General features: G+C 34.2%; 1 long non-coding RNA gene across 2 annotated transcripts; it reads right to left on the bottom strand.

Annotated features, from left to right (window-relative positions):
* Positions 1-325: 325 nt before the first annotated feature.
* LOC110347361 (uncharacterized) lies at positions 326-7,911 on the bottom strand. 2 transcript variants are annotated; one of them, XR_002391942.2, is made up of 5 exons: positions 7,614-7,911; positions 6,638-6,779; positions 3,635-3,754; positions 1,061-1,226; positions 326-635 (listed from the first exon to the last, which is right to left on the bottom strand). It is a non-coding gene; the product is annotated as an uncharacterized LOC110347361 (long non-coding RNA). The 2 variants fall into 2 exon arrangements; XR_015446676.1 differs by lacking the exons at positions 326-635; positions 1,061-1,226 and adding an exon at positions 2,308-2,491.
* Positions 7,912-11,042: the final 3,131 nt, after the last annotated feature.

The following is an 11,042-nucleotide window of genomic DNA, read 5'->3' as shown; positions in this document are numbered from 1 at the left end:
AATAGATGATTTCTAAAGGTTTTATTGTTTGTTAATCAGCCTTTTATAAAATATCTGGTGAAAAGAAAAAGTAAACAGTCTACTGAATATATTTGAAGGGGCAGTATTAGACCTATTATTTTAGGCAAAAAAAGATATAGAAGGATTTATTAAGGCATAAATACCTGTAAATAATAATTTGAAAAATTAACAAGCTGCTCCTGAGCTTCAAAGAGAAATTGATGGGGACCGGGGATTTAGCTCAGTGGTTCCACCGCCTGCTTCACAAGCGTAAGGTCCTGAGTTCGATCTCCAGTGCCAAAAAACCCCAAACAAACAAAGAGAAATTGATGAAGCAATTCACATGATTGTTAAACAACAAACTTCGCGGGGTGAACCCCCACATAATCTACTCATGTCACCACAAAGTTTTCTAATATCATGTGGTTGTCATATCAAGCAATGAGAAAACTAATATCAATAAGGTCAGCAAATCAATATCTTTATTTTCCACAGTTTTTTAAGGTTATTCATTTCCCATTTGTTCATCTGAACTAGTCATCATGCTGGCATCATCCCACTAGATCTTCTTTTGTCAATGAGGTTTCAGCTAAAGATCATCAAACAGTTCTTTATTTCTCCGATATTCTAGCTGTCTGTATTTCAAAAACAAAAGATTTGTTTCCACAGAGTAACCAGAGTCTAATAATTAAATAAATTACCAAAGTTGAGCAAGGCAAATCTTAAAAAGTGGGTTAAGTACCAACAAACTAAAGCTTTACTATAGCACAAAATTTATGCATAAATCAAGCAGAAGTTAGATAATTCAAGCTACAGGGTGTTCCACAACCAGTGTTATTCCCAATTCTGTTAACATTAAAGGACTTAGGCCTAAAATTTCTAAATTGTGACTTTTATGTCAAATTTTTAAATTGCCTCAAAGTTAAACTAATGAAATACTGAAAGCACAGAATTATTTTTAAATGTCTTTGTTTTTTTGAATAAAGTGTACAGTGTAATAGCAACAGAAATAAACTGCACAATCACTGCAGTGTGTTTGAATCAGCCTGAAACCACTCACCTCCCCTGGGAATGTCTGCTATCCGTAGAAAAATTGTCTTTGTCATGCCAAAAAACACTGGGGACTCCTGGTCTAAGGGATCAAAGCTGGGAGGCTGATGTCTGCTTCTGTTCTCCCATCTTCTGGGAGGTTAGACCATCTTGGCTCATATGGCAGAGAAAAGGTTCTGAAAGTGATGAGAAAACTAATAATTCTCTAGGCATAGGATCAAACTTAAGACAGTTTTACATTGGTTGCAGTTTATTAGCCAAACCACATAAAAAGCTAGCCCAATAATATGGTGAGAAAAATAAGCTTTACCTTTTAATGGAAGCTGCTGCTAAGCATTTGTGGCCATTTATGCAAACTGCCACAGCATCAACTTCAGAACATGACCTGGGCCATTGGCTATTACCTGAATTTCACTATTTAGCACTAATATTTTCAACATACATGTTTTGAGGACCATTTCTCAGGTTCTGAAAAGCACTATAAATTTCTTAGTTTTTCTGGGGTATTAAAAAAAAAACTACCATAGACTGGGTAGTTCATAAGCAAAAGATACTTATTTTTCACTGCTCTGGAGGCCGGGAAATCTAAGATTCAAGGTGCTGGTAGATTTATTGTCTCCTGAGTCTCTGCTTTCTGGTTCATAAAAGACTGAATTTTCACTCTTTCTTCTTGTGGTAGAAGGGATCTGGGACTTTTCTTTTAAAGGGGGTTAATTCCTTTCGTAAGGGCTCCTCTCTCATCATGTAAGCATGTCTTCAAGGCCCCACCTCTTAATAGCATTACATGGGATTAGGTTTCAACACAGGAATTTTGACGTGTGAAGAGTCATCGACATAAAGAAAGAAATACCTATTGTTTATTAGTCCGAGCCAAAAACTGAACTCAAATTTTGTATAAATCAACTCATTTTGTAACTTTAATAATACTATCCATATTTATAGCTGAAAATGGCTTGGGAAAATGGAAATTCTACAATACATACAATTTTCATAATTGGAAGAGCCAGAATCTGACCTCCAGAATATTACTCCATGCTGAATTAATTCCAAAATTCAAAATTTTACCTATTCTTTATGTTTAGTTATTGACGTAAACATGTCATCATAGAACACTATCACAATATAATTAGAACAAAATCAACTATATATAATTACAATACCAAAAATGACTAGCTCTGCACGCTAGAAAGGACTTGGAGAGTCTCCAAGAATATTTTCTATCCAAAACATCTTCCTCAAGCACTTATTATGGTACCTGAAATCATAACACCAGCAATTGTCTCCTTTACACTTAAAAGCTGCCCTGAGTTTTTAGAGGATCCTTTTCATGTACGGAGATTTTTAAACATAAGCAGCTGAATTTAGTGATGATGAATTGACCGTCATCTGATAGCAAGTCTTGTTTTGTTTTGTTTTTCTGTGCAGAACACTAAGACACATGCTGCAGAACAGGAGGCGAAAGAAAGACAAGTGAAGACAGAGCTTTGAAAAAGGAAGCACAGCAAGAACACACCATCCTCTTTGCTTACTTCCCAATTTGTTGTGGGGGTCTCCCTTAGGACTATTGGACTGCGGGACCTCTAAGCCACACCTTACACACATAAAAAATACCCTTTATTAAACTCTTTTCAAAATACTTATAATAGTAGAAATGTTAGTAATCTCATTCATGTTTATGTTTTGATTTAAAATTTCTATATATGAAATACTATAATACAATGAAAAATAGGTTTAAAATTAGCTCATAGTACTTCAAATATAGTTTTAAGTGTTATTTAAAATATATAGCTAGCCAAAAAATCCAAGGAGATATAATAAGCTTCAAGCAAGTTCATGAAATTGTGTTGTGAAATAAAGGTAATTTTTTCACCTAAATATGTATATTAAAATTAGTCTAAGAATTATTGAGCAGTATAATTATGATAAAAACACTCTTAAAATCCATAAATTAATATCAACTGGGGAATTATCACTTATGTATCATTTTCATTTTAGATTTCCTAAGATATTGTAAATGATAGTGGAAATTAGTTTGAGGTATTTATATTTTTCAAATCTTTTGATTTAGCTCCAATGACCTCTATATTTTCTATATAGTTGTATCAGTAAGAGTATTATGGCTGTGACTTCTGCCTTTCAAGTTTCCAATAGCCAGGTCCATTCTTTTGAATACCTAATGACCTTAACACATACTAAAAATCATAAAATTCATTTTTCACTAACAACCCATAGTGAAGGTCTTTTGAGACTTTTGCCAGAGCTCTTTGAAAATGTAAGTCTTCAAAGAGCACTGGACCAATGATCTCATTAATTTCTACCAGAGCCCTACAAGGTAAATGACAAATTTGCCCTGTGAGATGGATTAGTGAGCCTTTTCATTAAGCCCGTTACAGACACAGAGGGAGGTGGCCAGCACTGAGCCAGATGGAACTAGAAATTAAAAGACCTTTAGAGAAGTGACTAACTGTTACAGAAAGCAATATTAGAAGATTTCTGTTCATTAATCTAATAAGAATGAGTATGTATTGCAAAGTGGGAACAAAATAAATACTATGAATAAATTATATATTATAAAACAACATACATTATGTTGTGAAAAGAAGTTGTGCTGAGATGTGATCTTCATGAAGAAAAGTTAGCTTTCACAATGTATCCAGTATTTGGAAGATTCTTTCTGATGTGTATTTTCTAGTTTTTCTCCAGTCTGAGAGAAACATGGGAAAATTCAGACACAGGCAAAGAAATGTTCTTGATAGAGGAAAGAGTTCAGGTTGTTCTAAAGAAGATTAAAACACTGTGATGACTTTGGATGGGAGATAAAAGTCAATATTTGTAATAAATTTTAAGTGTAGGAAAGGTTATAGAAAAATGGAGACTTTATAATTTTATCTTCTATAAAGGTCAAACAAATGTAAACAACTGTAAAAGGCAACTGTAGTTACTCAAGACAAATGGGCAAGCTTTACAACAGTACTAAGTGAATGATGCTATAAAGACTCAGGAGAACTAGGGAAATATTTTTGGATTTATTGTATTATAAAATATACATAAAATAACATTTATCAGTTAAACAGCTTTTTTTAAAGACAAGTCCTAGCTACTATACATAATTTAACTCTGTAGCCTTTAACTCTGTAGCCCAGGCTAACCTCAAACTCATGGAGATCCTCCTGCCTCATCCCCCCTAGTGCTGGGATTACATCATATGCCACCATGCCCAGCTTTTCAGATTAACAATTCCTAAGTGGTGCATACTTCTGTGGTATTAATTAGATCCGCAGGTTGTGTAACTATCACCTCTCTGTATTACCAAAACTGTTTCATACCCCAAATAGAAATGCGAAAATAAGCATTCAGTGATAATTCCCCACTCCCTACCTCCAAGTCTCTGTTAACTTTTAATCTATATTCTATCTTTATTAGTTTGCTTATTCTAGGTACCTCATATAAATGGAATCATTCAATACTTGTCCTTTTGTGCCTGGCATATTTTACTTGGCATAAGGAATTGGAGGCTCTTCCATGTAGTAAATATAAGAACTTCATGTGTGTGTGTGTGTGTGTGTGTGTGTGTGTGTGTGTGTGTACCAGGGATCAAACTCAGGACCTTGCACTTGCAAGGCAGGCATGGTGCCACTGAGCTAAATCCCGGGCCCTTCATTGACTTTTATTGCTGAACAGTATACTGATATGTGTATATACTCACATTTAATCTATTCACTTTTATATTAATGGATAGTTGAATTTTTTCTACTTTTGGCTGTTGGACTATGGAGATTGTTGTACAAGTATTAGTTTCAGTCCTTGCTTTCAATTCCTTTGTGTATATATGGTATGTTGGAGTAGAATTACTGGATCATAAAATAATTCTTTGAGGGTAAACATAACTGCTTTACATAGTCATGGAACTACTTTACATTCCTACCACCAATCCTGTGTTTCTCCTTCCAAGAATTTATTATTATGTTTTAAAATTTTAATTTAATTTTGTCTTGAGAGAGGTCATCATATAGATCACTGTAGCTCTGATCTACAGTTCCCCAATGACTAGCGGTGTTGGGCGTATTTTTCATAAGCTTATTGGCCATTTGCATATCTTATTTTGAGAACTGAATTCAGCCATATTTTATTCAAATATTACTTCTGGTTTACTTTACAGGCTATCTTCTTTTTCTTGAACTCACACTATGTATGTGTTGGTATGCTTGATGATGTCCCAAGTACATCTGAGGCTTTGGTCACATTTCCTCATTGTTCTTTCTGTTTTGCAGACTGTTCTCAATTGACCTGTTTTCAAATCCATTGAGTCTTTATTCTGACAACTCAGATCTTCTGTGAATCCTACTAGTGTATTTTTCATTTCAGATATTGGAACTTTCAATTCCAGAACTGTTGCTTGGTTTATTTCTATGTGTTCTTCATCTTCATTAGTACTGTCTACTTTATGATGTACTGTCATGTTTTCTTTCATTTCTTTAGATGTGGTTTGTTTTATCTCTTCAACAGAAGATTACACTCTTTATTTTGTAAGTCCAACATCCATCCCGTTAGACATAGAGCTGCTGGTTTTTTCTTGTGTGGGGGAAAATCTTCTGCCCTCATATTTTTCAGGCTCATATTTTTCTTGCTGTTGAAAATTGGACATTTTAGATAATACGGAATACAAGTTGTGTAATCATATTTCTTCCCTTCCCCCCAGAGTTTGTTGTTTCCACTGTTTAATAATTTTTTAATATTAACTTCATAAGTTCTTATATTTTTTGTATTGTGTGCCTGTTGAAGTATCTGTTCAATGAGTTCACGGAACGTCCAATAAGAGATGTTCTTAATAAAATTATTTAAATCACTGAATCTCATCTCTGTGTCGGAAGAACTCTATATGTTTGTGTTGGGATACATCTTCTATGATGAGACAGTTTAAAATTCTGACCTAGCCTTTTTTGCCGCTGATGCAGGATTTCAATCTTAGGCTGCATCGATAAATTCAGACCCTTTTTTTCCTGATGTATGCACAGGCCTGCACATGTATGTCATCTTCTAGATCACTAGGAATATGTCAGAATTTTAAAAAAGCTACGTATGGCCTGGGTATGGCGGCACATGCCTGTAATCCCAGCCTTCGTGAGGAATAATTTTAGGAAGGAGGATCACAGTGAATTCCATGCCAGCCTGGTCTACATAGAGAGACCCTGCCTCAAAACAAAACAAGTCACCTATGGATATATTTTCCCACAAATCTTCTTTTTATATTTTTAGAGAGTTGGAATGTTAAACAATAGCCTTTGATTCTTTTCAACAAATTCCCTGGAAATACAGTTTCCCCCCTGGAGTAAGCTCCAAATCAGATCAAATAATAGCAACATCTTACAAATGGAGCTTTTTTCTCAGGAGCTGCACAACTGGTCAGTGACTGAGCTCTGGGACTGGGCTTCTTTAAAAGCTCTAAACTCATCTACTCTCTCTGGTGGCTGCAGCACTGCTGCTTTTTATAGATTAGTTGATAGAAAGCTTACAGTTTTCAAGGCAACTATGAAGGTGGGGATGGGAATAGGTCACATTACAGTGCCATAAACCCTGCTATTTTTACCTGGGTTTAGGAGCTTCTTAGAATGTCATAAGCCATTGGTTAACTTCCAGGTTTCCAAAACTGTGATTTTTGACAATGTCTTGTCAGTGCTGTAGTCATTTTCCTGTAAAGGGTTATCTGCAGAAGACTTCACTCTGCCTTTCTGAAAGAGAGCACTTTGTTTTTTGATGTCTCCTTAAAACTCAGTGAACTATTGGGTATGTATCCCAAAGGCTCGAAGAAGATAGAATCATGTTGATTTTTTTTCAGTCAGATAGCACACTGACTACTAGTTTTGCTCCAAATTTTTCTCTCTCTACTAGATTAGGAAATTTTGCAATAGTATAGCTGACTCTTTCCCAGTAACTAAAGAAAAGAAATCTGTGATATTTCCCAATGAAGTCTACTTAGGTCCCAGGAAACATAACTTTCTGAATGTGTGACATACACCATTTATAGTGATCAAGAACATGAACCCTGGAGATCCAAATGTTTACATTCAAATTCGGGCTCAAATTCACATGCTATCTGTGTAACCTCAAATAAAGTACTTAATTTCTTTATACCTGAGATTTTTTAAATATGTAAAATGCTTATAAAATATCTAATTTCATATTCTTATATTTTATATTTTTATAAAAATATGTATTTTGCATTGAATATTTTCAGTTTGTCTCAGATATTATCTGACATTTATAAAAACTATATAAACATTTTTCAAACAAAATTTAAAAGGTATAATGCTATGTCATATCTATAACATTATTAACATGGCTTCACATGGTTTGCCCAAATCAGACCAAAATCTTTGGTTTTTATCTCATTATTTTGACTCCAGTGACAATGAGGATGTGTAAAACCATTGGACAAAGGTATGTGTGAGATGGTTATGCAAAGATAAAGCATTTTGGAGGCCATGTGCTCAAAACCTCCCAGAATGCTTGGTTAGAGATTAAAAGAGAGCTACAGGACCCAAGTCCAAGTAGGATCACATTACCTTAAGGAATGAATACTCTGGTCCTTGTCGTCCCCATGCTCTGATTTATTACTCATTTTGGCCCTGAGGTCAGTCATGTAACAGACCACCCTGTCTTTCCCCTGTGCCCTACATGAGTTCCTGCACAGACACCCTTCTCTGGTCCTCTATCCTTGCTTCTTGCTTCTGGCTTCTGTCAATAAAAAGCCGCAGAAGCTTCAGTTTGGACTGCCTTTTTTCCTAACACTCTCACATTGAGGAGTTTCGGTTAAGGTAGTCTCTTTGGGACCTCTTAGAGGTTAAACTGCACATGGACTCTGAGTAGCCGCTCATCCTTTGTACTGTGTCACAGTCATGAATTATGACAAACATGTGATCTTCTTTCCCAACTAAACTAAACAGAAAATTAGAAGGAAAATCATGTGTCTGTTCACAAGGAAGAAACTAAAATCACTGTTTGGGTCTATCCTGGAAAATGAAAAATAGACTTATCAATTAAAATATTTTTTGAAAAGGAACAATAAATTAATGATTCATATTAAATCAACTAGCTGAAATATTTCCATTTGTCAGTTCAGTGACTAGAGATCTAGAATTATTTGGTTTTAACCATTTGACTCATTGAGCTAAAAGAGAGCTGAAGTTAATTATATAATCAAGTTTATAATAAATGAGGAAACCAAAAGTTGTTAAAGACAGACTAAAAATCAGATATTCTGAATTTTGATCACTAAATTTTATCCTTCTATTTCAATAATGTATAATTCTTATAGACATTTTAGATATAGACAAAGTTAAAGGATAGAAAAGTTAATGAAGTGTAGGAAACCTTGAATAACATCTACTATGTTTATTTCCTTCCCTTTAATTATAGGAATTTTGCAGATGTCAAGCCAGATGGGTCTTACACTTTTAAAAACTGGTATCTTAGCAAAAAAGTATGTAATTAATTTGTAAGTAGTGTTTTCTCTCAATTACTCTTTTCAGTTATAGAGCAAAAGCAAGAGGTACATTTTTAGGATCTTTGTATCTTTTTGTTCTCCTTGTTTTGAAAGGAAGATTCATTTTCTCGCTGATATAAAACTGCCTAATTTCTTTTTATTTTTTTAAAGGAACAGATCAGTTTCCCAAAAATACAGATAGAATAGATAGAATTTGTCTTGGACAAGTTTATATGACCTATTATTTTAAGAATAAAAATAAATCATGTTTTTAAGCTTTCTTAGATAGGCACCTTGCATGTATATTCCATGTAATTAAAAGAAATTTTATTTCTAATGAGTATTTCTTTTTCTTTTTTTTTTTTCCAGTTCTGGGCATCAAACTCAGGACTTAGTGCTTGTCAGGCAGGCGCATTGCTGCTGAGTCACATCCATGGCCCTACTAATGAGTATTTCTTGAGACACACTCAATTAAGAGAAGTAATTAATTTTTAAAGCAAAATTTACAACATCATTAAAAAAAACCCATTATCTTTATTTTGTAATCAAGATCTCCAAAGGTCAATGCTATGGTTTGGGTTTAGATGTTTCCCCAAAGCCTCCTATGGTCATAGGATTGATCTAGAGTGTGTGGAGCTGGAATTGATTCGTGATGCAATGCTAGGCTCAAGGGCATTAGGATTAAGGGTGTGGGTGCTATCTGCCCTAAGTAGTCTGAATAAGATGAAAGAGGCAGAGAGACCCTGTTAATGCTCTTGGTACCTTTGCTGCCTTATGTGTGCCATGTTGTTTCTGCTCTGCTATGCCTGTTTGCTGTCCTTGCCTTGGAGTTGTCTGATTATGGACTGAAACCTCTATGAATTGTAAGGCAAATAAACCCCTTCCCCTTTAACTTTGGGTGTCTGGTATTTTGTCTCAGTGATGAGAGAAAAGTAACTAACACAGTCAAGAAATCCACTAATAGTGCTGTCAGCTTTTTAAAAATTTCTGTGCTTTCAAAATAAATTGTGATTATTTTTGTCGTGATTAGTTCTTAATTTACCTACTTTTTTTCCATTTAGAATTGAAGGTGAACAGTAAAGTTTGGTTTTATTGATAGCCAGCACAAAGACTTTTGCTTGGATTAATCTTTTATTATGGAGACTGGAGAAGTCTACCATAAAATGCATAATTTAATAAAGAAGAAGAGGTAAAGTTGATTCATACTAGCTCTGAATTAGCTTTTAGCATTCTAAAAATTTGTAATAACATCTTTGCTTCCTACCTTAATGTAGAGCATTTTCTTTTGGGGTCTTTCTTTCTAAGTTTAGTTCCAGAAAACCTTTCTTAATATATCATAATTCTTTCCTATTTTTTCCTTAAAGGTGTGTACAATTTGCTTTTAAAGCTAATAACTTTATATATTTGAAATGGATTTTGGTTAGATTTATTAGTAACTAGATTCTTTTTTTGATCCCAGAGATCAAACTGGGGTTCTTGCACTTGCGAGGCAGTCAGCAGAACCACTGAGCTAAATCCCTGGCAGTAACTAGATTCTTAACAGGTTCTGCTACTATTGTAAATGTTATCTTTTAAAAATTCTGTTTTTCTCATTGATTGTTGTTCATGTAAAAGAACAGTATTGTCTTCTGCATAAAGGTTTTATTGTCCAGCAAAACCATATCTAGCTCTAACCTATACCATAAATTCTTTTATAAATTCTAAAGATTTTTCTTTCAAGTATCTTGGAATTCGTTGTAGAGAGCCCTGGTCTTTTGAATCAAAGACAGTTACTGTTTCTTTTTCAAACTTGAAATCTTTGTATTTTTAAAATTTAAACAGTACAAATACAAAACCAGGAGTGTAGTAGTCATTTTATAAACCATAAGTGAGTTAGGGTTATCAAATAATTTTCTGCATTTATTTACAAAATTATGTTGTTTTTGTTTTGTGCTAATCTTATTTGCTCAATTTAATAATTTCATAACTACAGTGTTAAAAAATCTTTAATGACTATTGATGCAAAAGGATAAACACAAACTATTTTCTTCTATATTCACCTTGAACACAGAACATTTCTGTACTGTTCTTCCAAAAAATGGGGATTTTTTTTTTCTTCCAACTTTGGTCATTTTTCTACCATCAGCTGGATGGCCGACAGTTTCACTGAATTCTTATACTATTTTTCTGGAGGTAGCATCAGAAAACCAAAGTACAAATAGTTCAAAGAGCAACATAAAAGAAGATGATAGAAAACAGGAAGATTAAAGAGTTTTGTGGAGCTGGGAAGGGGATCTGGAGATGGAGGAGATGGGAGGCAGAAGAGGAGAAGGTGAAGTAAAAAGGATGAAATGTGATATGTATACATATATCAATACCCCATGGTGAATATATTTATTATGCATTGAAAGATATACTAATAAAAATTGAAAAAAATATTAATCCTTACTTCCCAAAAAGAATAGCTTAGTGATAGACTGCCTGCCTAGGATGCAAGAGGCCCTGGGTTCAATTCCCAGTACTGCAAAAA

Source organism: Heterocephalus glaber, unplaced genomic scaffold (genome assembly GCF_053883595.1).
Source record: "Heterocephalus glaber isolate CG9 unplaced genomic scaffold, H.glaber_assembly_v1.0 deba00001720, whole genome shotgun sequence".
Classification (NCBI taxonomy): domain Eukaryota; kingdom Metazoa; phylum Chordata; class Mammalia; order Rodentia; family Bathyergidae; genus Heterocephalus; species Heterocephalus glaber.
Note: the sequence above shows the minus strand (reverse complement) of the source record. Positions and strands in the feature narration are given on the sequence as shown.